This window comes from Leguminivora glycinivorella, chromosome 1, assembly GCF_023078275.1.
Source record: "Leguminivora glycinivorella isolate SPB_JAAS2020 chromosome 1, LegGlyc_1.1, whole genome shotgun sequence".
Taxonomy (NCBI): Eukaryota; Metazoa; Arthropoda; class Insecta; order Lepidoptera; family Tortricidae; genus Leguminivora; species Leguminivora glycinivorella.
This window is the reverse complement of record NC_062971.1, coordinates 25,974,329-25,988,062: the sequence shown is the minus strand read 5'-3', so window position 1 is coordinate 25,988,062 and position 13,734 is coordinate 25,974,329. Positions and strand designations below refer to the sequence as shown.

The 13,734-nt window shown below is 35.6% G+C and overlaps 1 protein-coding gene and 1 long non-coding RNA gene across 2 annotated transcripts in view; one reads left to right on the top strand and one right to left on the bottom strand.

Annotated features, from left to right (window-relative positions):
• The window catches only part of LOC125226909 (polypeptide N-acetylgalactosaminyltransferase 2-like), a 128,231-nt gene that overhangs the window by 67,623 nt on the left and 46,874 nt on the right, over positions 1-13,734 (bottom strand).
• Positions 10,424-13,568, top strand: LOC125226919. The gene is made up of 5 exons (XR_007177134.1): positions 10,424-10,539; positions 10,881-11,002; positions 11,259-11,329; positions 11,790-11,864; positions 13,513-13,568. It is a non-coding gene; the product is annotated as an uncharacterized LOC125226919 (long non-coding RNA).

The window sequence follows — 13,734 nt, the reverse complement described above, 5'->3', positions numbered from 1 at the left end:
GATTTCTCCAGGTTGTCAGCCGACGTAGGCGCCGGCTCGGCCGGAGCGATTAAGGTACGAATTTCTAGTATTAGCTCATACCTCTCGGAGGCCAGTCAAGTCTTTCTTGATAGCGAAATGATCCTATAGAGGAATTTCGTCGTCACGGTACCCGTTGGGAATTCAACCCCAGGCCCTGGTGTAGTTACCAGAGCATCCGAGGAACGACACTTAGAAAGTTAACTGTCTTGTTTCCAATTTATTCAATATTTGTGTTAATATTCAATAAGTTTAATAAGACTTTGATCAAATGGCAATTGATGTACCTATTAGTTGTAAATTAGAGTTAATGGTATAAGCATGTTGTAATTTCAAACTAACTGATTTAGTTCTCATCAAGGATGAATGTGATCTAACTATGCCCGGCATAGAGATCTTGATTTTTAACTGTAGCCAGGATCAGGTCAATTTGTGGAATAGAAGGTTTATGTCGGAGAAACTATCCGACCCATGGACAATATGTAAGTCGCTTACGCAGATTTAATTCATGTCACTTGATATATGCAATTTATTAGAAAATGGTTGTCGTAGGGTCACTGACCTGTGAGAGTCACTGACCTACATTCTGTACATAGGTTTCATTTTATATATGCATGTGTGTTATTCATTAGGGAATGAATGTTGTAGGGTCACTGGCCAATGATGTGTCCCTGACCTACACTATGTAGTATGTACTTAGATTTAATTTTACTTGGTATGTATAACTCATTATGAAATGTGTATTATAAGGTCACTGACCTATGTCGTGTCACTGACCTACCTTATGTATATAGGTCAACTGTTATCATTAAGTTATTAACCACTGTAGCTAGTGTTATTGTTTTGTATACAGCCGTTGCTGGCTATGTCAATGTTAATCATTGTAAGTAGGACTTACTGCTGATGACCTCAGGTCTTCGGGTCAACCCCTGGCTGCCCGGGGCAGGAATGTTCACGCCAAATCGACGGTATTTCATATTTCTCAAATGACATCGCTGAATGAACGGATCAATGGGGTGACCGCTCATTCTCATTCATTCAATGCTGTATGGTTGACCCCAGGACTCTCCCACTTCCTCCCTGGTCATGATATAGATCGGTCGTGTTACCGTCGCGGTGCGTATCGCGGCTCCGAAGCCGCCATGGCCCACGTGGCTAAGGTTCATGTAAAGATGTAGACCGCGAGGCGGTGTCTATTATTAGTATTAATTAGTTCATAGTTTAATCTCAGTGTAGTAGTGATAGTGAAAGCTTGGTGTAACGAATACACAATTTATAGATAGCCAGTGCTTTTCATTCAATCACCTAACCTATACGGCGCGAGGCGTGCGCCGTCATTCAGCAACCCGAAGCGGCGTCTTCCCGGCTCCAGGGCGGGCCAGAGCAGAGCCTAGTCGAGGCGACAGGCATTCATCAGACCAGCGTGCGCAGGGCGCGCACGCGACCTACTCGGCGATCCACGAGGGGACCGAGTCATCGTGGACGAGCACGCACGGCGTGCTGGCAATGTTTTAAGGTGATCGTCGAAGCGAGTAAGTCTTTGACGGCAACATTTAGTGGAACATGTGAGGAGCATGACGTCACGTAGCTAGCAGGGCGAGCAGGCTGTAACTAAAACCTCCGCTCACCTTACTTATTTACTTACTTACTTGACTAACCAACAGTATAGTTAACCCCCCTTTAAATATACCCCATAAATTTGGCCTTGTGATCGTCTAGCGTGAATAAGTAGAACCCTTCGATGTGAACCGCGATAACCTAGATCCTTTAATGAGTATCAGCTGTATTTTTGACCAATATTTAAAATTTTATTTATTTATATTTTAAAGAAGAATAAAGGTTATTGTAGCATAATAATATAGTGTTATAGAAGAGTATTTTATCAGATTTAAGCCTAGAAAGTTATATGTGAGAAAATTAATAACGTGATGAAGAAATTTTAGAATAAAAGTTAGTGAGTGAAACATACATGAAATAAATATTAAAAAATATTTTAGAAAACATCGGCTACGCTCTATTTTCGATTCCGGTTTGGGGTGAGAACTTGCGATACCGTCTGGAATCCTTAGGCCCAATCAAACCACATTATCGGGCATCCTAAGCAAGTAAGCCTGAAGGGCTATCTATCTACAAACTAACCCCTTTTTTATTTTGTTTCTTTTCACTAGCTAAACCCCCCTTTTCCCCAATACTGCTAATAGACCATAACTTCTCGATCCTTCTAATGTATCATCAAGGCTCCGAGTAGTTGCTACCACTGAGAACGAAGTAAGTAAGTCTAGTAACTCCTTGAAGCTTTTGACTTGTCATCAGTGGACGGCGCTCGCATGCCACTGGGCCCTATAACAAATCTATGCTTTTTATTCCAAAGTATAGTTTGTTTCCCTAACCAACTTGATAGAATTTACCTTGAAAAACTAGTTAGCAACACTCACTGGCTCGATGCTACATGAAGAATCAGAAATTGCTACCACAATTATTAATTTCACTCAAATAAATTAAGTAATAAGAGGTTTTATAAATTACCAGTTTTACCACATATATTAAGATAATAAACACCACATTTAAAGTCCATTTAAACCATATAAATAGTAGTAGTTAAATTATTTCTCCACAATACACGTTGACCAATTATATTCCAAGACCAATCATAAAAGAACTCTACTTTCATAGAAATAGTGTGTGACTCTACCCTATTCCTATCGTTTTCCCTATTCTAGCATATCTGAAACACAGACCGTCACTTACCATAGATCTTGTGTTCAAAATATGCACAAGTGTATCCCTACCATAAGCTGTACAGTTCAGCCAGCGAAGCTGAGATAGGCAACCTATAGGCTTGAGTTCTTATCCCCCCCTCTGCTCTTGCCCGCGGGCTAGGGTAGCAGAGAGTAGATCGCCCTATCCGTGTATATATCCAGTATTCTAGGACACACCAGTACCAGCCACATGGGAGACCCAGCTGCGATCAAACTTTACTTAGATATGGATCAATCACAACCGAAATCCCCAGCGACCAACGCCAGTATGGACCAGAGCACCGAGTAAATAAATATATATATATATAGGACCCCAGCCTCAAATACTGCCGACTTCAGTGAGCAAGGATTACTCCTAATGCCTTTCGTCAATCGTGAAAGTCCTCACTTCCATCTAACAGTTGGACTCTTTGAGACCGGTGAGAAAATACGCCTTTTGTAAGTAAATAAAGACGCCCAAGCCTCCACTTGGAACAAAAAGACTCCTAAACGCCTTATGTTTAACAGCCGCAAGGTATAAAGCGCTTAGCCGGACAACAGTCTGTCACAAACAATGATCTGGCTTATAACTTTCATAAAATAACCCCATAGAAAATTACTAAATTCAATTTTACTGACCAACTAAACAAACGAGTGAAGTTTCCTTTACGTGCTATAATCTAAGCTTAGTTTTGCAAGAATTACTCCCTACAAAACCAAACACAGACTTATCTCCAAGCACCAGCCATACATCGACCCAGTCTTTGTATTGCTTGACGGCACTCATGAAACAAAGCACAGAAAACTTCACTATACACAACAATTTAAATATAACACTACACTATAAATAGAACACTAAATTAACCCCACAACTGACAGTAAAGCAATTCCACCACAGGTCTAGGTTCAACTGTACGACGATATTGTCCCCGCACAATCAAACAGAGACACAATTTCAAAGTTTACAATCACTTAGAATAATTTCCAAGTAAAAACAAACAGAGAAATAATAGCAGAACAACTTCACTCACCAGTATAACACACGAAAGCCAGAGACACTGTTAGTCTTGTAGATATTTTAAGAATGACCCGCGTCGGCTCGCTCCGACCCTTTTATAGATTCTATCTCCGACTTCCGACTTCCGACTTCTGACTTCTGACTCCTGACATTCGACTTCCGACTTCTGACATTCGACTTCCGACTTCTGACATTCGACTTCCGACTTCTGACATTCGACTTCCGACTTCTGACATCGGACTTCCGACTTCTGACATCCGACTTCCGACAAGATGGCTACTCAATCGTGTGCTTTGTTTACTAAGTCTTATGCCCTATGCATTAGAGTTCACGATTAACACACGGATGTTTGCTTATCAACACGTGCCGAGTACACGTGTTTTAGAGAGAGACAGAGCTATTGATATTGATACCTATGTAGTCCAATAGTGGAGCGATTCGCAAATATTTTTACGTAAATATTATTTTGTGGAACATTCTTATTTATTTTGTAAGTAATTTCGCAATGAAATATTTTATCTGTTACTAAATGTTACATTGAATGATATATTCAGGAAGTATAATAATCAATATTAGTCATTATTACCTCTCTGACTCGTAATTGGAACCAAGACATAATATCGGAACGCTATGCAGTTGACAACTGTCAGTGTCAGTATTTCGTCCATGTGAACGTAGTTTGTTGATAAATACGTTTTTCCAACCTGTTTTACATTTAATAATAGTGAATTTTATCAGTGATGACGTAACTAAACATGTGATTAACCATCAAAGATATTATTTGTTAAAATATTCAATGAAATCCCGAAGGAAATATGCACCAAAAAGTTGGTCAAGGAAAAGTTGATTCGCCGTAAGTTTTATATGTAATAACGAGTCCATTTCCTCGTCATAGACGCTTGTTCTGTTACAACTCGCCCCCGATTGGATTTCTTTTATAAAATACAAAGTGGTTTGTAAAAAAATCCAATCTCACTTAGCAAAAGAAGCAATAAAATTGAATAAAAGAATAAAAGAAAAATATTTCTAGATCAGTCGGAAATATCCCCCCATTTCTAATCGTGTGGTGTGTTTTCCAATACTATGCAACTGCTAGTGACTCAGTTTTGAAATCAGCTCATCAGAATCTCGACAATGAACCATGATAACCCCTTTCTCAGAGTCCACGCATCGCCAGGGATACCAGGTTGTGAATCTGATAGGTCCTAATAACCCGTTCTTGCTAGCTCGTTCCCCGGTCGCGGCGAATATTCATTCCATCCACACTGTTGGACCGGAATAATTATCGTAATAATTTCAACGAGTTCACAATAACTTCCCACGCAATTACGAAGAAACCTTTAGAGCTCTCATTATAAGTCCAGAGCCTTCAATCTCCATTGTCGGAACTCAAACCAATTTCTCTACCTAATCACTCCAGCCACATGTTTTGGCGCATGTCTCATACTTGAATAAAATATACTGACTTAAGATCTGTTTGGATGTGTTTTTTTTTTTTTTATAAAACAAACCTTAAATGACATAAGCATGTACCTCAACTCGGTACCATATCATGATCAAATGAAGAAATGATTTGATGATACTAAACTTCACATATTTGAACACATAACAAGGAAACAAATATTGAAAAGAGCCTCGTTCTCACTAGACGATATCGGCCCTAAAATATGTCGATTGTCAAATACATCCCATTCAAGATGAGGTGTGTGGTTTTAGTATGGGTCTTATTACCTTGTAGAGTGAGTAGCCACGAAAAACTACCCTTGAAATGGGTCGAATCCAAATGGATTTTAACCTAACCGATAAGCTTTTTATGGCTAATGTGTTTCCCTCAGCCCCCCCGCTGTTTATTCCCCGCAAATTCCGACCAAACTAGTTTTGACCACTTTCCAGCGCTGTCTGTCTGTATCAATCCACTCATTCCATAAAATAAAACATTCGAGACACACTTTCATATCTTACATCCGTCATATCCAGCCATTCAATCTATCAAACATACATCTATAAGCATTCATCACCTCTAACTTATACACAATACACATACACTCGTTCATTCCTCCTCAATTACGCTTTCATTCGATTGTTTACAGAAAGCCAACGCTTTTAAAAGTAATCAAAATAAATAATAAAAATGAAAATAAAATTCTATAATAACTTCAAAAATTTACGTATCCCATTTTACTCCACTCTACCCTGACTCGAAGGCAAAGAAAATTTCAATTTATTTATGATAGGTTTCATTTTATACGTCTATATTTCATTTTTACAAAGTATTTATTAACCGCAAGAAATTTGACAATGTGTGAAAATTGTTTGATGCACATACTAAAAATAAAATGTTCGTACGAAGAAAATGTTACATTTTATGTTCACATTTTAATTAGAGTCAATTACTGTAAGGACACTACCCTACTTTCAATTTCCCTGTTTTTGTTTTTTTTTTAATTAATTGATAGCACAAAATGCAAAAATTTAATAAAGTACAGTAAGCAAAAAAAAAAAATAGTGGCCCTCCCTACTCTAACCTTCGTCTGATAAAATCGTTATGCTTAGAAACGAGGATTTGCACTGATGCCTGCCGACATCGTACAGTATACCACCCTATATAATGTAAAAAAATGATAACGCATAAATAATAAATATCACTGCTAACTGTAATAACTAAAATGAAAAATAGCTTATCCACCGCTCTGAATTTTCTAATGTCTACCCCAGGTAGACTAGCTACTATGATGTCCAGTTATTGTTATATTAAAATAATCTAACCATACAATGTATATCCAATACATTCTTCTTACAAAATAAAGATTTAAAAAAAAATTGTTGTCCATATAATGAACCGACTTCTTTATCTAGATAATAAAAAAGATCCGTATTATAGATTTACATCCACCATACACCACTTTATAATCCTAGGAATGAAACTACTAAATGACAGTGAAACTTTACGATGGGCTAGCCAATAAGGCCCTTTATCACACAGATCACTATAGAAATAAAATTAATTTCAGACAAAATTTTGACTTCTACCACCCCTATAATAATAACACTGCATCTCAATAAAATTTTGAAGAACTCACGACGCATTTAAAATAATGATAATGATGATGATGATAGGAAAGAAAAATAATAATGTACCACATAAGTATGCCACACTGAAAGAAAACTTTTACTAAAAGGTCATTGACTTGTAACCAATGTACACATAAAATTTACATTACACATCATGTAATGTTCATAATAAGCGCATATTACAATTTTGCAAAAAAAAAAAAGTAATTGCAGTTTTGAAGTGGTTTTCATGTTTTTAATTTTTTCCCGCAAAATATGATGTATCCTCAATTTTGATTTGGTTTTGATATTTTTTGTAAAATATAATGTAACATCAAATTTGATGTGGTTTTGATAAAATATATTCCCTTTTTTTTTCAAACTATCTGCAAAATTTTATTTTGGTTTTAATTGCCTTATGATAAAATACAAAATGATGGCATAAGTAGGTTCAAAATACTTTTATTTGATTGGATAATAATATAACAAAATAATGATTTTTTTCTTGAAACGAGCTTAAAACTTGTATTGTCCTATTCTATGTCTTCAATATTGTATAACATGCCCCGAAAGTTTTGTAACCTCAGACAAATTATTCCTTCTTCATGGCATTTGCAGTTGCAGCAAACTTAGCAAATTGTTAACAAACACGACAATGGGTTGAGGAACTTGGTCAAAGGTGTCTCTCTTCCTTTTTTCTCCTTCATACTTGGCTAGTTCTATGATGGGTTCTTGAGTAGCTAATGATGATGATTAGATCCTGCTGGCCTCCTGGTAATATTTCAAAATTTTCCAAACTATTCTCTTCTCAGTCGGTGTCATAACCCAGGACACCATGAAACCTCTTCCGAAGACACGTTGCACACTTGATCACAATCAGCATAACCGCAAAAGATCCAGTTACTTATTTTTGAACACAGCAAGTAACTTGAAACCAATGAATATTTCTTCAACTCTAAAGTTGGCTAGTCCTTATTTGTCCAATCATTGGTCAAAAAATAAAATATTGCATAAATCGAATATCATAAACACTTGTTATTTCACTAGCGTTACTAAGCATGCACTTAAACACACACTGAAGTTTTCACCGCATGTTTCCACCGTCCTCGCTGATCCACTATGTTCAATGACAGAACACTGCTGTGGTAAGAATCTATCTTAGGTTAAAACTAAAGTTAAGTTAAAGACTTCCAATAAACAGAGGGAAAGATAAAATAAAAATCACAAGCGTTAAAATATTTTCCAAAAAAAAATATGCCAACTAAGGTTGCAGGACCATCTAGGTACTTTAACCATATGAGACGTACGTCTCATTTACGTTCACCTACAATTATTATTATTATTTTTTTTTTCCTCAAGTATGATGTCTGATCGCTAAGTGACTTTAATTTTTCTAACTCAAAAATTACTGCAGACTATAAAACTCCGTCTTGTTTGCTCAATAAAACTAAAATAGGGTAAATTAACTGGGGTTTTGAACACTTACATATATGTATTTTTCTTGATCGGCATTTTCTGTTCCATTCTTCTGTTTAGTGTGGCATAATATGGCACCACTAACAACATAATCATATTGAAAATCTTCAGTAACACATTGGTCCTATGAGCAGGTATGAGACCAGGCTCAAAAACTCTTACTCCTCCGTTAGTTGACATCAAAAGCCGGGTACTTCAACTCGAACGTCCCACGAAATATCTCAATGTTCACTTCATATTTTTCGCGTCCAAACTGTTGCTAACTCTGTCTCCATGTACTCAAGTCTTGCACTATTGCACTAACACCTTTTTTAACTAACTAATTATGGCCTAAAACTAATTGAAATTACTATGTTTTCACTAACAGAGCTCTTCGTTTCAAAACGTAGTTAACTCTCACATTTCTCTACGTGTGATAATAAGACGTCACTAAAAATCACACATGCTCCTACACTATCAATTACACTAATTATTTGAAGCTACATAACACTATAATTTCAGTGAAATCGGTTTTCTTAAATAAAATTTAATAACTTCGCGCTCAGATTTTTTTTCGTAAGGAACTGTCACTGTCAATATTGTCATCCTTAACCGTTTTTTTTTCTTTTACAATTGTCCTCATGGGCGTATTTTCATTGTAAACACACTAATGTGTTTTTAGTAGTCACAAACATTAAATCAACAAAACAATTATTTGATATCATAAATTTAGCCTATCATAATGTTCAAATATTTGACTAGTTATTAGAAATATATAATTGATTTTTTTTTTTTTCATAATTTAATGAAATCGAACGAAAACTATCGTGTAAATTTGTCAATGCGTAGGAAATCGCGTGTGCGCATCGGTTTACAAAAGTGTGACCAGATTAAAAATATATTGTGAGATTCTTTAAGGATCTAACAGACGGTTGGACCGCACTTGTAAGGGGACATGTGTTAGGCCCTATTTACAAAATACCGTTCAGAATCTACACAACTTGAATAGTTCGATGTGATTTAAGCAATAGAAAATTAAATTAACAAAATTTTTTGTATTTAAATACATCTATTGTATTAATTTTACTATAATGAAGTAGAGAAAAGTGAAGTAAAGTTTTGTAAATGACAACACCGGACAATAAATTACTGAATTACTGAATATCTTTTGTCGAAAATTGTATGACCGATCAAGCGTACCAACTTAAAAACAATGATAGTTTGTGTAATGTCACCGATAGAACACCTTTTGGCGAAGATATATGTTATCTGTGGTTAAATTATTTTCTCTAATCTATGTCATGCTTACCGCTAATCCGCTTGTTCGCGAAAAAATGGCAGATCCGTTTTTGTTTTCTTTAGCTCATTATTAATTACGTGATCTACAACTAGAATTATTTAAATATTCGCTTTATTTTAATCTGCTTAAACAATACGACAGGCAATTCTGCGCCGACGCCGGTCATGAACCGTCCATATTCGCCATTTTGTCATTTTGCAAACTAAGAAAATGCAAACAAAACATTATTTGCCCTAAACACGCGTTACTTCTAAATAATTTTGTCGACAAAGTGAGCCTGTTTTATCAAATTGAACTCTGAACTGCAATTGCAATGTAATTTTCCGTTAGCGAAAGTGAGGTTACGAAATTGACATGACATTATTTTATGTACAATATGAACGTTCGTGTTGGGAAAAAAAAACGTGAATGCAATGGACATGTGTTTAGTTGTGTTTCTCATCAAGATAATAGAAGAATCTAGTGCTCATACTCATGATCTAATGAGCAAACAGCCCATGTATAGGATGTCTTATCGGGCTATGTCTCTACTAATAAAGTGAACAATTGCCTTCTCCAAAAGCAGCTTTGCAAAAAAGGGTAAGCTTTGTTTTATTATTTGATGTGTTTTCGAAACCCGGCAGAACATACTTGCGAACTACAACGACTAGACCGAATATATATGGTGAAATGTTGCTTATTTCATTGTTCTGTCGTCAGATAAGTTAATTATAGTAAATTTCCCACGTTAATTTCTGACTTTCACATTCCCTAAGAGGATCTAAATGTACGTGAAATAGGCCTAACTAACAAAATATATCTGTTACTTTCAATGAGGTTTACATGGTTGTTCGATTTTTCAGTTTCAACATCTAATTGGAATTTCTCTGGAAAGTTTACAATGCCCGATATTTCTACACATCTGCCACAAATTTATGGAAATCAATATTTATAGAAACTGAACATACCTTGGTTAAACGGTAAGCATTAAAAATATGTTCGACTAATTTATTTGATCTAGGCTACCTAACTGTTCTTGGAAATTGTAACGTTGTTTCCGTACCAACATATAAACTTCTCAATTATTTTTCTGAAGCGCTGGCTTATGGGCTATGGAAAATAATATTTGTAGGACCTCAAATGAATGTCATGGCATTTAAAAATAGGCATTGAATCTTGTCCAAACTTTAATTTTGTATTTTTCAAAGATAAAACTTGACGTCTGATACTTAAATAAAATTATGTAGACTAAAAATCCAGACTTAGCATAGATTTTATTTCTGCTACATTGAGTTTAAACAATGTATGTATTAATTTTCAGTATATGAAATGGGTAACCATCCTCGAAGAACATCAACCAGCTGTCGGCAATGTGCAGGTGGACTGAGGAATTTTCCGGTGTGTCTTTTTATGGACTGTACTCCGTCTTAGCACAATTCCCAAGTAAGTACAAAAAATCATAGCCACTAAACAGCTACTTTTTAAACTTAATTAACTCTACTTAGTGAGTAAAACGACTCGGCAGGAAATTTTACATAGAAACATGGATATGGTTGTTCTTCTTTTTTTTTTTTTCTTAACCATGAATGGCCTAGATAAATATAAACAATCTTAATGATACGTATTTATAAATAAGATTCCTTAAACATACATACACCCTTTTTTTTTTTCTAATTTTTTTTCATATATACAATTTCAGGTTTTACCCGAGAGGCCACGCTTCAGGTTGGACCGTCTTCCATATATCTACTGACTTCATATAAATGAAAGGTACTTATGTTTTATTATAATAACACGTTCTAATTATTAAATTTAAAAGTGAACAGCTCATGGCATCATTATCTAGAAAATTGAAGTGAAGCGTAAAGCAAAACGGCGAGGCATGAGCGACCGGATAAAAATCAAACTTAACTGACTCATCATCATTTTATTGGCTAAGCAAACTTATTACTAATTTATGTCCTAGCTCATGTAGATATGAACTGCTAGGCAGGGGTTCTCAAACTTTTTAATATATTTTTTTTTTTTTGTAAATTTTGTTGTATGCATTGTTTTTTCTGACACAATATTTCTCACGGGCGTGCCTTAGTTCCAAAATTAAACGACGCGCCCCCGTGAGTAGATAAATGAAATAATATTGAACCCAATTTGGCAGAACCCCACTCTAAACAATACCCTTTTCTTACACTATCTATATGAATATTTCTTATGTCTGACTATTTCCTTTCAGTGTACTGAGGACTCACTAATCTGCACTACCAGTAACAAAGTAATCCGACAATCAGACTGGACCCGGTCATGTTAGGTAAGTTTACATACTTAATGTGTACCACATACCACATACTATTTCTGAACCTCAGTAAAATATGGTTTTATAAAGATAAGTGCTTATTATCTATGCCTACTTAACAGGAATATTACAAATTTCAATCAATTTTCATTAAATTATTTGAGCAATTGTGACAATGAGCAAGCAGTGATGGAGTTAAGGTATGGCGAGGTACGCCCTCCCAGATGCTGGTAATGCTAATATTTCGTAGGATATGTTTGACATGGTTGTAATGAAGTACAGTATGTTGGCATACTCCTGACTTGTGTAATATTGTATAAAAGCTGTGTACACAATCTACCGAACATAATGATTGTATGGTTTTACACTTACTATTTTAGACTAGCCTACAGCTTATCATGTGAGGTAACGAACTCATGTCATATGGAGCTATTAAAAATCTTATTTATACATACATACTTATTTGTATTACTACAGTAAAAATATATACGTATAGAAAGTTGAAATTCGTACAGTGGATTTAATTTATTGAAATAATTGGCAGACATAGGCTACGGTGACCGCTTACCATCAAGCGGGACATATGCTTGTTTACCACGGATGTAATATGAAAATATATGATGACTTATAAGCTAATGAACTAAAATTAGTCCTAATATGATTTATACCTATATCTTAACAGACAGAAACCTGTTCTTCTCACGGCTGCACTACAGTGACAATATTTGGTACAAACCGTACAAACAATATGCCAAATTATTGTATGATGTATGAAATCCTGTCAGCCAAATTTTAGATTATAGAGTTACAACTGAAATGCAAACAAACCATCCATCGAAGGATGTACTGTCATAGTATAACATGCGTGTAGCTATTCAGTATTCATAGAAAAATGGCGGGACGCCCCATATAATATTGTACTTCAGCGCGACAATGAATAATCGCGCCCCCATAGCCATTAGACTAAAGCCTATCTTCTTGTATTACTAGGTCTTAAATCTAGGGCTTAGGTATCCTAGATTATTTTAGGAAAATAACCTTACATCTAGACTGTAGTTATCCTGCCTATGAATGAAATTCTGTATAACAAGCCTGCTAGGAATATGTATATCATCAGAGTGTTCATAGACTATATAAAACAGCATCGAAGCTATCCGATCTCCGGTGTGAAGTGCAAACGTGATGTGAGATTTCAAAATAGCCCTGAAGATGGCAGAGCCTGCTATGAAAATGTACTGGGCCGATAGAGCACAATTTGTTTTAACATGAAATTCTATTGCTATTGTACATAGTGTACACACTTATGTTTCCAATTCCGGTCACTAGGTGGCAAATTCTTCTAAAGTGCTACAGCTCCGCACCTCCTATTATTTTAGATACATGGGTATTTTTCTACAAGTACCTAGTATTTTACGTACTAGCCCTGCCTATACAACAGCCATAAAACATACATTAAGACACAGAATAAATAATAGTACTACGCACAGGCGCAAGGGAACGTCAAGATGCACCAACGCCAACAATTGCTACGTAGCAGTGCAACCCGAATTGCCTAATCGGGACGATATTTAGTTCAACCACTACGATTATGAGCTAATTTCCTAGAAATAGATTTTGTCTAAGTTTACTACGCTACTTTAATTTTATTATTTTTATTTTTCAGAATCCAGAGGTAGGAGATGAACATACAATTGATTCTGCATCGATGCATGACTTCGCTCAGAACGCGGCAAGAATTAACAATGGAAGAAAATACTACAGACGTGTTTATTAACAATAAAGTTATTTTTGTTTTTATGAAATAGCGATTGAATAAAAATATTAGGTATATGAGTTTTATTTAGAGATGAAATAAGTCAGAAATACAGCACACCCACTCGTTTTC